Source organism: Stegastes partitus, unplaced genomic scaffold (assembly GCF_000690725.1).
Source record: "Stegastes partitus isolate 25-593 unplaced genomic scaffold, Stegastes_partitus-1.0.2 Scaffold262, whole genome shotgun sequence".
NCBI lineage: Eukaryota > Metazoa > Chordata > Actinopteri > Pomacentridae > Stegastes > Stegastes partitus.
This window is the reverse complement of record NW_007577993.1, coordinates 111,161-122,618: the sequence shown is the minus strand read 5'-3', so window position 1 is coordinate 122,618 and position 11,458 is coordinate 111,161.

Sequence of the window (11,458 nt, the reverse complement as noted above, 5' to 3'; positions counted from 1 at the left end):
AGAGGCTGTGAAAGTAGATTTAGCAATATCCACATCTTTGCCAGTCAGGAATACAAACACTCACAACTGGCCTGAAACTCTGGGGTGAGATGTCTGAGGAGAAATATCTGTGTGATAGATATATCAAGGCGAAGAGAAAGGCGAAAGGAAAGAGCAGTGATGCAGGCAGAAGTTCATACAAGCTCACCGTTTTAATGTCGAGTGGATGGTGCCAAATAAACCAGCTGCCCTGGAGAAGTGATGTGAACTATTAAAGACCCCCTTCAGTAAAAATCTACTTTTTTACCTTGTTAACATGTCCATATGGTGTTTTTATATGCTGAAAGACATCATGAGCATAATAAGCAGTCATTGATATGGCTGAGCCTTTCACCTTTAAACTCCAGTGTACCGAAGACAGTCTGATAAGCACAAATTCAGAGTACTGTGCTGGTGTTATCGCTGTAATTTTGTCTTTCTACACAGACAAAGAACTAACTGTATTTCAGTGAATTTGTGCAAACATAAGGGGCTCCATCATAAAACCAAAAAACTTTTAGTTTTAATTTTTTTCTCAAAGGAAAACATGTCTTGTGATTGACAGAGCAAATATGTATGCACTTCAGATACAGCATACTAAAAGCTGTTGCATTAGACTGTTACTTTAACACATGCACACAAGCACTCACACATCCTCTCATCTCACTTTATAAAAGGAAAAGGCACATTTCCCAAAATGTTGATCCTAAAAAGAGATCGGAGTCTGTCGATTAAACTGACGGGACTTTTGAGTGGTGATTACAAATCACTGACATCTTGTATCTGCTGTAATTATGCCAAAAATATAGACTCACTTTCTTCAATTAAATATGAACCGATGTAAACATGCCATTACGATATTATTTAGGGTAAGAATTAATGTTATCATTATTTCAAAGCAAATTTAAAGTGTCCTTCACAAGGAGTGAGCTGTGCACGGTGGACAGTAAAGTGGGCCAGGCCTCTTTTTGATGTGTGGAGTGTAAATATAGCCCTCTACCCTCCTCCCTCTAATTGTAGCTGTGTTGTTTTCATATTGTTGAGTCCCAGAGATGTATAATTCATCACACAAATAATCTGGAACAAAACAAACTCTCCTCTGAGCTCCCGAGAGGCCGAGTATCTAATGAGTTCACTCCATAAAATATTCATACCTCTGCAAAATATACTGTCACTTTCCCTGCAACACACACACACACACACACACACACACACAAACAAATAATCCAACACCCCATTAAATATAATGGCAGGTTGTACAGCATTAACAACCCGTTGATCACTGTCACCCCAAAAGACGGCAGACTCTCTCACTGTGTGTCTGTGTGTGAGTTGGTATAAAAAGGCAAGTACTTACCCATGATGATCCAGGTGTTGTTCGGTTTCTTGTCATATTTTTTAGGCAACATCATTTCTCAAAACCACAGTAATGGTCAGGTCAGGTCTTTTCACTTGTTAAAAATTAAAATTCAGTTCAAAGATCATTCTTGACCTTAGAAATGGTGACTGGAAAAAAAAAATCACATTGCTACTTTTGCTGTTCTGGAGTTTTCAAACTGTAGAAAACATCACAGGATAAAGATTGCTCTTTATATTTCACCATTTTTAACATAGTCTCCTTTCACTTCAAGACACTTTGTCCCCCAATGTTCAAGCTTCATGATTCCTTCACGGAAAAAGGTCACATCTTAAGTCTTCAGATTCTCCTCAACAGCATGGAAGACTTCATCAACGCTGAAAATGGGGTTTTACACCATGTACAACAACACTAAGTGGATTCCATAATCTCACAAAATGATTGCTCAAGGTGGCTGAAAATCTGTGTTTAATTTCAGACAAACTAGAAAATAAATGTTTCAAATTAATCCTCTGAAGATAATGTCACTTTAGAAAGCTGTAGGAAGCTCACCCTGGTCAACCTAATATATGCTATGTGCACTAGCTAGTGCACATAGCATATATTAGGTTGACCACATCAGGATAAAATAAACTAGAATTGTACTTTAAGAGTATACTTATGAAACTTTGCAGTGAGAGGGTTTTGTCAGATACTGTTTTTAAAGTGTTTTCAATCTTTAACATTTAACTTTAGTGTTAGTTTAACTTTTTTTTAAAATTTTTGTACCGTGAGCAAATTGCATTATAAGAGCAAAACCAACACTTTAGTCCATGTCTTTCCTGACATGTCTGTAGCTTCAAGTCCATTGTTTCCTACAGAGGATGTAAATCTTAAAAACTATAGGAGGTCATGACAAAAGACTTCTCAGACTGAGTTTGGTTATGTCATAAATTTTTTCCAGTTAAAGGGGACTTTTTCTTCCCAAGTGTCACCAAGCACTGAAAAGTGCTGGTGATAACTTAAAATTGGTATAAATTAAATTAAATTTACATTTTTACCTTTGAAAGGCTTCATCAGCACTAGCTGCAGCGAGGCATTTTTATCAAACAATAGCCAAACACCACTTGGAAATACTGCATTTGTTGGGGACCATTATCAGTGGAGGATTAATACACATTTGGTGCTCGAGTGAGTGTTTGGGACAGCACAACAGTGTACACAGTACTGAATAGAAACAATCAACAGTGTAATGAAGAACATAATACTTGAATAGCAATAGTGCTCTGTGGTACAGAGGAATAACCATATCCATGCCACACTGCATTGATGCAGTAATTTGTGTTAAGGAGCCACTAAGTATGACATTTCTATATTGTAAATCCATTTTTTTGATTGATCTTAGGAATTATTCAAGTAATTTGAGATACTGCATTCCTGATTTCCTTGAGCTATAAGCCATCCATCCATCCATTATCTATACACCGCTTAATCCTCATGAGGGTCGCGGGGGGGGGGGCTGGAGCCTATCCCAGCTGACTTAGGGTGAAGGCAGCGGACACCCTGGACAGGGCACCAGTCCATCGCAGGGCTACACTTAGAGACAGACAACCAAGCACACTCACATTCACACCTACGGACAATTTAGAATCACATCACATATATATATATATACTGGGGAACCTGTCTCCAAGCAACAGGACAGACAGCAGACATGGCATTTTGATCCAATCACATCGAATAATGACCTGGGGATCAAGACAGTGGAATAAAAATCAAAGAGCAGGTTTTTCATTTTGTGCGGAGAGCCCACCACCCTCCACCGACTCCTCTTTCTTTCACAGCTGAGAATTAAGTCCAAAGGCCTCTTCAGGAAATCCTCTCTCCTGTTTAATATTCTCAGTGACCGTGTGACTTTCTCAGCAAGCTGAGGTGACAAAAGGTTGAGGATAGCTTCACAATCAGTGACCACATCATGGGGACATTGAGAGGACGACTGATTTTCATTAAGATAGACTCGGGAGCGCTTGTCTTATTAGCAGGTCATTAGGCTCTCCATGGCTGACAGATTGTCTGAACAGGAAGCAGGGAGCAGGCAGAAGATAGCTGTACTTGGAGTGACCACATAGGTGCCCGTTCTCCCAGTACTTCTTGATTGAATAATTAGCACGTTGCCAATCAGCTCCCTCCAGCAGCTCACTCTCACAGTAGTGAAAACGTGAAAGTGTTTCTAATAAGGCCTGAAACTTCTTGTCTTCCACCTTATTATAGACCTATCTAAAGAAACACCTCAACAGAACAGTGTGCAGCAATGCAGACACATAACAGTTATAGGATATTTAGGATGCTGCTGCACATGTCCAGGGGCTCCTTCTCAATTATTATTTTCACTACAAAAAATTTTTAAATTCAGACAAGAAGTGAGGTAGGACATGAAGTCAGTAAGTAAGTAAGTCTCTAGTAATATTGGCTACAAAGAATCTATATTACCCTAAAGATTCTTTCGCAATCAAGATTTATGCCAGGTAATTCCTTCATTCTCTCTTTGTTTTTTACAGTTCATTGTAAATACATTTACCATGAAATGGCTTTTACAAGATTGAATTTCCCTTCTCGGATAAATAAAGTATTTTTCATTTAATTTCATTCATTTCATTCATTCATTCATTCATTTCATTTCATTCATTTCATTCATTTCATTCATTTCATTCATTTCATTTCATTCATTGCATTTAGAATCAGTAACATCTAACTTACCAAGAAAAGATTGTGGTTTAAGTTCATGAACTCTTTATCCCCAATATGACTTCTCATTTTGTCACACAGCCCAACTGAGAAGGCTTTATAAACAGCAACAAATTTTATATGGGGACATTGTAAGTTATGATGAGCAAATCAGATAAAAATAAATAAAAATAAATAAAAATAAACCCATGAGTTGCCAGTGTCTAAAGAATTATATTTTGTTTCTGGTCATAATAAAGTATATTTTAAAAATTGGGATTTGATTATACTAAAGTTCTGAAGCTCAACTTAAATGTCATTGAAATACTTGAAGCTTAATATGACCACATGGTATTGCAACTAGTTACTTGCTGCAGGAGAACTATAAAAGGTAGTTTTCTGAGAGGTGGCTGGTACTGCATTTCTTGTCGTGGCAGGTAAGGAAGCTTGTAACTACCATTTCTACTGCATTGCATTTAAACCCAGTTTCATATAATTCTTTGCTTTGTGGCTATCAGTGATCAAACCTACACTCAGACTCCACTAAATCTCTGAAATAACAGAGCATAAAAAGAGAGATGGCTAATCTAATTTAAACAAACTTAGTAGTTTAAATTCTGACCATAGTTACGTTTGACATTGAGGTAAAAGCCATTGCTGTGTTGTGTTAATTTCTTCACAACCTCCAAGAAAAAAGAACACTCAGACTTCCCTAAACAATACAAACACTAAGCATTTTGCCACCTCCACTGCAGCTCCTTAGGGCAGCCTATGTTCCTGCTCGTCTGACCAGAAGCTTTTTCTTTACAACAAATGATTAATGGCAGCCAAACACAGCCTGAGAACTCTGGATTTCTTTTCCTTACAAAGCTTTAATTGCTGTGTAATTCCGCCTCCAATGTGGTGCTTTCAGCAAAGAGTGCTCCGCTGCTAATAGCATTAAAACTTCAAAGGTGACCAGTTGCCTTGCATTAATATTTACAGAGACAGAGATGAGGGAGCTGAGACACGTCAGTGACCAAGTTTGCTTTCAACAAGGATATCTTTTGTTTCAGTACCTGTCTGCAGATCTGCACAGACATCATTAAAAGCACCCGTTTCTTTCACTTGTTGCCATAAAAGTTTGTTTGCCCTGATGGGGACCTGCAGTTTGTCGCCCCCATGGCGAGGGTGTTCTTATATTGTCAGTGCACAGACGGGCTTGTGTCCCCACAACGTACAATTACAGACACCTCTTTACCTCTCTTTAACGCTGTTCAGAACTATTTCAGTTCTTTGCCCTGCAGATGAAACTGTCCTATGCCTGAGTTACTCAGGCATAGGACAGTTTTCATGCAGGAGTTTCAGTCAGTCAGAGAAACTTTTTTTTCTTGGATCATGTGACTGACAGATGGTCTGATGAAGGAAAGACATGCACATCCCCGAGGCCCACTGGGTTGGGTGCTGGATCACAAAATGTCAAAAATGAGAAAGGAAAAGAAGAACAGCAGAATGATCCGCACACCAAACTCCCTTATACAATTTATTGGTGTGACTCGAAACGTCACTGACAGATGGTCTGACACATTTCACTCAGGCACAATGTGGCAATTTGGGTCCCTTCATTTACCCAGTCTAATTTCAGCAAACTGAAATGTTTTAAAATTTCTATTTTAATTTGTGGACTTAACCTCTATTTTTCCCCATGCACCATGGAGGAAGAGGTTGAAAGCAGCTTCTTATTACCTCCTAATCCTGACACAGGGGGGTGTTCTCCACACATGGTGTTACAGACTTAATCTGTTGTCAGAGTCCTCCTCCACACACACAAGCACACACTTACCTTAACCTTCACCCCTTTTTATTAACCAAAAAAAACAAAAAACTAATTAAGACTTTAGCCTGACCTGGACACATCTCATTCTCCTGCACCAATGTCTCTAAGTATAATGCGGCATAAGCCTCTAACTAGGGTTCTTAGGAGAAAGGTCACTTCATTTGTGTCCAAAATTTTAATTATTTTTTTGCTATCCTTTTTACTCGGAATGAGGAACTAACAGGTCTGTTCTTTTGCTAGGGAAGGAACAACAAACGGGACAATCAACAAACTATCAAGAGGAAAGCTGGTCTGTGTAACTGTCCCTCATTTTAATATTTAATTATTCCTTTTTAAGTTGTTGTTTCACAATTTGTGTTTGGGTTTTTTTGTGTTTTTTTAAAGGTAAAACTTACCCATGGCTTTTTTTTTTTATTTCTGAGTTTTGCCTTTGTGTTTGAACTATACTATTATTGTTGATAAATGAATGATCAAAAATAATATTCTAAACATTTTAAACAGTAAAAACAGACATCAAAAAGTTAGATTCTGGGTTTTACTCAATTTTCACCACATAACATTTAACTATGGTGAGATTGTTTTCATTAACAAAGCAGGTAGCTGAACCAAAACAGAGTTTTCAGTTGAGTTGTTCTTTTGTGAATAATGAATAATAATGAATAATGTCAACAACTCTACAATAATGCTGGTAACTGCACAAAAAAATAAGCTTCTATTCAAGTTTGTATGAAATAGGCCACAAGACAACAGCATATACAAAATCTGCTTCAGTTCAGCTCATTCCTAGATAATTTTCCACCAGAAATATAAAATACAAAAAGTTTATCATTAAGAAATGTGAACTATTTTAAATATAAAAGAACAAGTAATATAAACAGCATAGGATAATCACAGTTCTAATATTAAAAAGCAAGCCTCCTCGGTGCCCGGATAGCTCAGCGGGTAGGGCAGGCGACCCATGTACCTGGGCTTTAATCCCTAACGCAGCGGTGGCGGTTCAATTCCAGCCAGCGGCTCATTTGCTGCATGTCATTCCCCCACTCTCCTCCCCACGTTTCTCTGTCTATCTTCACTGTCACCATCATTAAAGGTGGAAAAGCCCAAAAAATATCTTTAGAAATAAATAAAAAATAATGGATCCAAAGCAGTGACCTTCAACAAACAGCCAAAACTGAAACAGATTGAACCATTCTGAGCTGACCTGAGCTAGGCCGACTCCGCTGAGACCTTCAGCTTGACAGAGACAGTCTCTCCTCTAGCTGTGTCAGCTGCATTAATGTGTGTGTGCACAGGAAATGTGTTTATTTATGAGCTGGACACTGTTAATTACCCATCTGCATGGATAATTATCTCCAACTTCAAAAACACTTTAACCCCCAGGGACAGAGAGACTCTGTGTGCGGCTGAGCCGGACGATGAGCTCAGGACGCCTGAAATATCTGCAGCTAATTAGGAGATAATGATGAGTCATCAGCAAAATATTCACAAATATTCACAAGAGACAGAACTGTCCAAAGTGAACCAACAGGAACACGGAAACAGCAGCCTCAGATTGCAACAGAATAAAAAGCAGAACAAAAATGTTCCTCGAAGGCAGAATTGATACCAAAGATTGAGTAACAGCTCAGTAAATGCAACAACAGTGTGATTAGAAACATGCAACAGCCACAAATCATCCAGCTATTCACTTGTTGCTCCTTGCCCAGGTTTGCATCAAGCTAAGACCTACACCGGGCTCCTCAAACATATTAGACCTTTTTGCCATTATGTAGCTGCAGCCTTTTTGTGAATCCTACACACGTTTCTCAAATTGTCACACACAGTTGCTGTGTTTATACGACTTTCTGGTCTGCTTGGATAACAAAGTCCATAAATGCACAATACAATGTTATCTATATATTTCTGGCATGCAAGCCACTGCCAAGCATGCGCATGAAAATTTTCAACTGCACATAGACATCCACAGGAGGTTCCACGCAGACTCTCCCAGCCTTGTGCAGATGAAGACATTTATGTCACTGGCAAACCCTGACATAAATCCAGTCACATTCTGTCAGTGTCTGTGAAGGTCTTGTAAATTTCATCATCTCCCTAAGTCTTTGAGAGTCCACACATTCAGAGGATGAAATTTAGGTCATTCAGACCACAGTGGACCCTCACAAATTAGTAAATGCAGAGAGTGTGACACTGGCCTTAGCCTGGTGTCTATCACAATTCAAAGCAAATTGAAATTGAAATTCAAAAAAATCTGCAGAAGAAAATGCAAATGAATATGCATTTTTATCCACTACTGTGCAAATATTAAGAGTTGGCTCACTATAATGAACAGCTGGGAACATTAACTCTACAGATGAGTGCAAAGAAAATGTTTCAAAGAAATGGGGGTGCAGCAAGATCCACTTACACCTATACAACCCTGATGAGGAACACAGCTGGAACTTTGCTGGTACAGACTCTCTTCAACATGTTAATTGTAGAATAATGTTATTCATGCAAGCAGTCAAGTACATTAAAATAATTGTTTTTAAGCAATAGTAGCCCCATTAGTACCCCCAACAGCTCAACTGCAAATACAGAAGCGAGCTACTTAACAATGTATGGCTAAAATATGTAGCAACTAAAGTGTCAAATTTGTCTCCAAACTGCTGCCTCTCAGGCAGAGAAGGAGACGAGACACTGCATGTTTTATCTGAGGAGTATTGTGCTCATAAGGCACTTTTGGAAGGAAAATCACATTAGCTAGCAGCTTCAGTTAACTTTAGGATGTATTTACTGCAGCATGCCCAATGTTGGCTCTATCACCTCTATAGCTGTGTCCCAGTTCAGGGTTGCATCCTTCTAAGGTTCAGTTCAAGGCTGAAGGTGTCACAGCGTTGAAACAGAGGCTGTCCCATTTTGAAGGCTCCTACTAATGCATCCTTCTTCTCACAGGTTGCAAAGGATCTAACAGGTGGATCTTTTCCTAAGATTAACTGCTTATGACAGTTGGATTTTCAAAAAAAAAAAGGCTCCCTCTACAAGAGGAACTTTAACACATAATTTTTTGTTATCTCCATTTCCCTTTAAGAAATGATAAAGTGATGATGAAGAAATGATAAATCATAATTAAATCAATAAGAATAATTAAAGCAAACATTAAACAAATATGAAGTGCTCTCTTGGCCAGGCATTGTCATCTTTCAACGGCATGATCATTGTCGGCTGCGACCTTTGAAGGATTTAGCGCCTGAATTGGAACACGGCTCATATCTATAGCAGAATGATAATGAGGTGCTGCCAGACCTTTCTACACAGCGCTGTGGAGAATGGGCTATGTGCAGCTACATATGGGCTAATATTTACTTTAACTACACTATGCTAACAGAGCAGGCATAGGACTTACAAACAACAAACTCATAACTGTTGTGCAACAGGAAACCTCAAAGGATTTCACACAGCTCACATTCAGCAATTGGACTCCACTGAGACCTCGTTGACAGTTTTTCCTCCTCTGCCCCTGTCATCTCCATGTGTACTGTCAAAATAAAGGGATAAATGTCTTCAGACACCTTTATAAATACCATGTAATCGATACATTTTTTTGAATTTCAACTGTTTCTCTTCTGCTTCAAAAAACACACCAACAGCTCCACCTTGTGATTATTTCATGATGCACATGAAAGTGGTTGAATGTCTGTGTCAATTTCTTATATTGTACTTAATGTGAATATTTGTTTGAGGAATTTGTGAGATTGCCTTGGTTTTAGTGACTACTTTCTTAGGTGTTAATTATTTTTCCACATCTGCAGCTCAGACCTCCCATACTGACATGAAAAGTCTCATTTACGATTTATAACCCATAATCTGGATTCACGTTACACAAAATGGCAATAATGGTCCAACACAAAGCTTTATTTCTTAGTCATTTTGATTTTAGTATATTTAAGGTGTTTCTTTTTTTTTTAGTTTCTTTAAATGTTTAATTATTAACTGTCCTGTCCTTTCTTCTTGCAGTTATTTTTTTTGTGTATGAGTATACAACATGTGCATAAGTTTGATGTAATGATACCAGCGCATCAAACTTCTTCAAATTAAAAAACCCAAAATATAATCAATTGATTAAAACAACGTACAGATAGATAAAGGAATAAAACAATGAACATGGAAAGTAGCAATCCACAAAAAGGAAAAAAATAAAAATAATAAAATCTGAATACAATTTGATTCTAAATTGTCCGTAGGTGTGAATGTGAGTGTGCTTGGTTGTCTGTCTCTAAGTGTAGCCCTGTGATAGACTGGTGACCTGTCCAGGTTGTCCCCTGCCTTCGCTCTGAGTCGGCTGGGATAGACTCCAGCCCCCCCGCGACCCTAATGAGGATTAAGCGGTGTATAGATAATGGATGGATGTAGGGCTTTAGTGTGGTAGAAAATGAGATATACTTATTTCCACACCAAAGCAAGTGATTGCATTAATTAAAATTATTAAAACCAACCTTTGAATTATTCGTCCAGCGATATAATCTCAGAGTCAGCACAATAATTCTATTAAATTGTTTACTCTTGGTGATCAGTCAAGAGTGTTCATAAAGTTAAGGAAATTAACTTAGAGCTTAGGTAACTAAAGATCAGATACGTAAAGTGACTGGATGTAAGCTATAGAAAACACAGGAAACAACTGTATACACACACACAACATTTATTACTAACTAAACAAACAAACAAATAACAACAAACATAAATATAAAATACAAACAATGATGAAAATGCTGGTTGAGAATATGAGTGTGAAAACCTAATGTGGAACAGAGTGATGGCTTGGAGACTTAAAAGTCTTTTCACCCGAAGCAGCAGATAATCTGTTAAATTTGGAATATTGGTTGAAAGGTCGATTGTAATCATAAAACACCCGTTTAGAGACAGAAGCTTGATACTTGCAGTTTCCCGGGTGCAGCAGCGTCTGGGAGACGAGGCCTTCAGCTTGAGTTGGATCAGGGTGTGGCAGTTGAAGTTGTTACATTGGACTAAAGTGGACAGCTCTACGGCAGTTAGAGAATGCCGCTAGAGAATGCCCCAAAGTGAGCATCTCTCCTGCAGTTAGAAGAAGCCGCCAGAGAATGCCTGATGGAGAGAGCCTGATGGAGAAAGAGCCTGATGGAGAGAGCCTCTGCTTTTCGGGTGAAGAGGCTTTTTAATAGTAAAACTACTGACCAATCACAGCGAGCTCCGCTCCCAGGGGGGCTGTTAGATATGACACTCAAGTATCACAGGGAGGTCATGAGGTGGTCAGAGTTTTGCTCTGAAAGTAACAATGTTCCTTCAGAACTATATGTACTTTCAATTATACAAAGTTAAGCTTGTTGGAAATGAATGTGTCACATGTAAAGCTTCACGGGGAGTCTAAACATGATAAATCTATCTCTGATGGTTACAGAAATAACACAATGCTTAGGATATGGTTATATAACAAGCTGATAAATTAAAGAAGGACTTATCCAACTGTAGTTAAGCTTTGGAGTATTTATCAGGACATGGTATAACATAACATTTAACGATTAAACTTAACACAAGATAATAAGGCACATCTT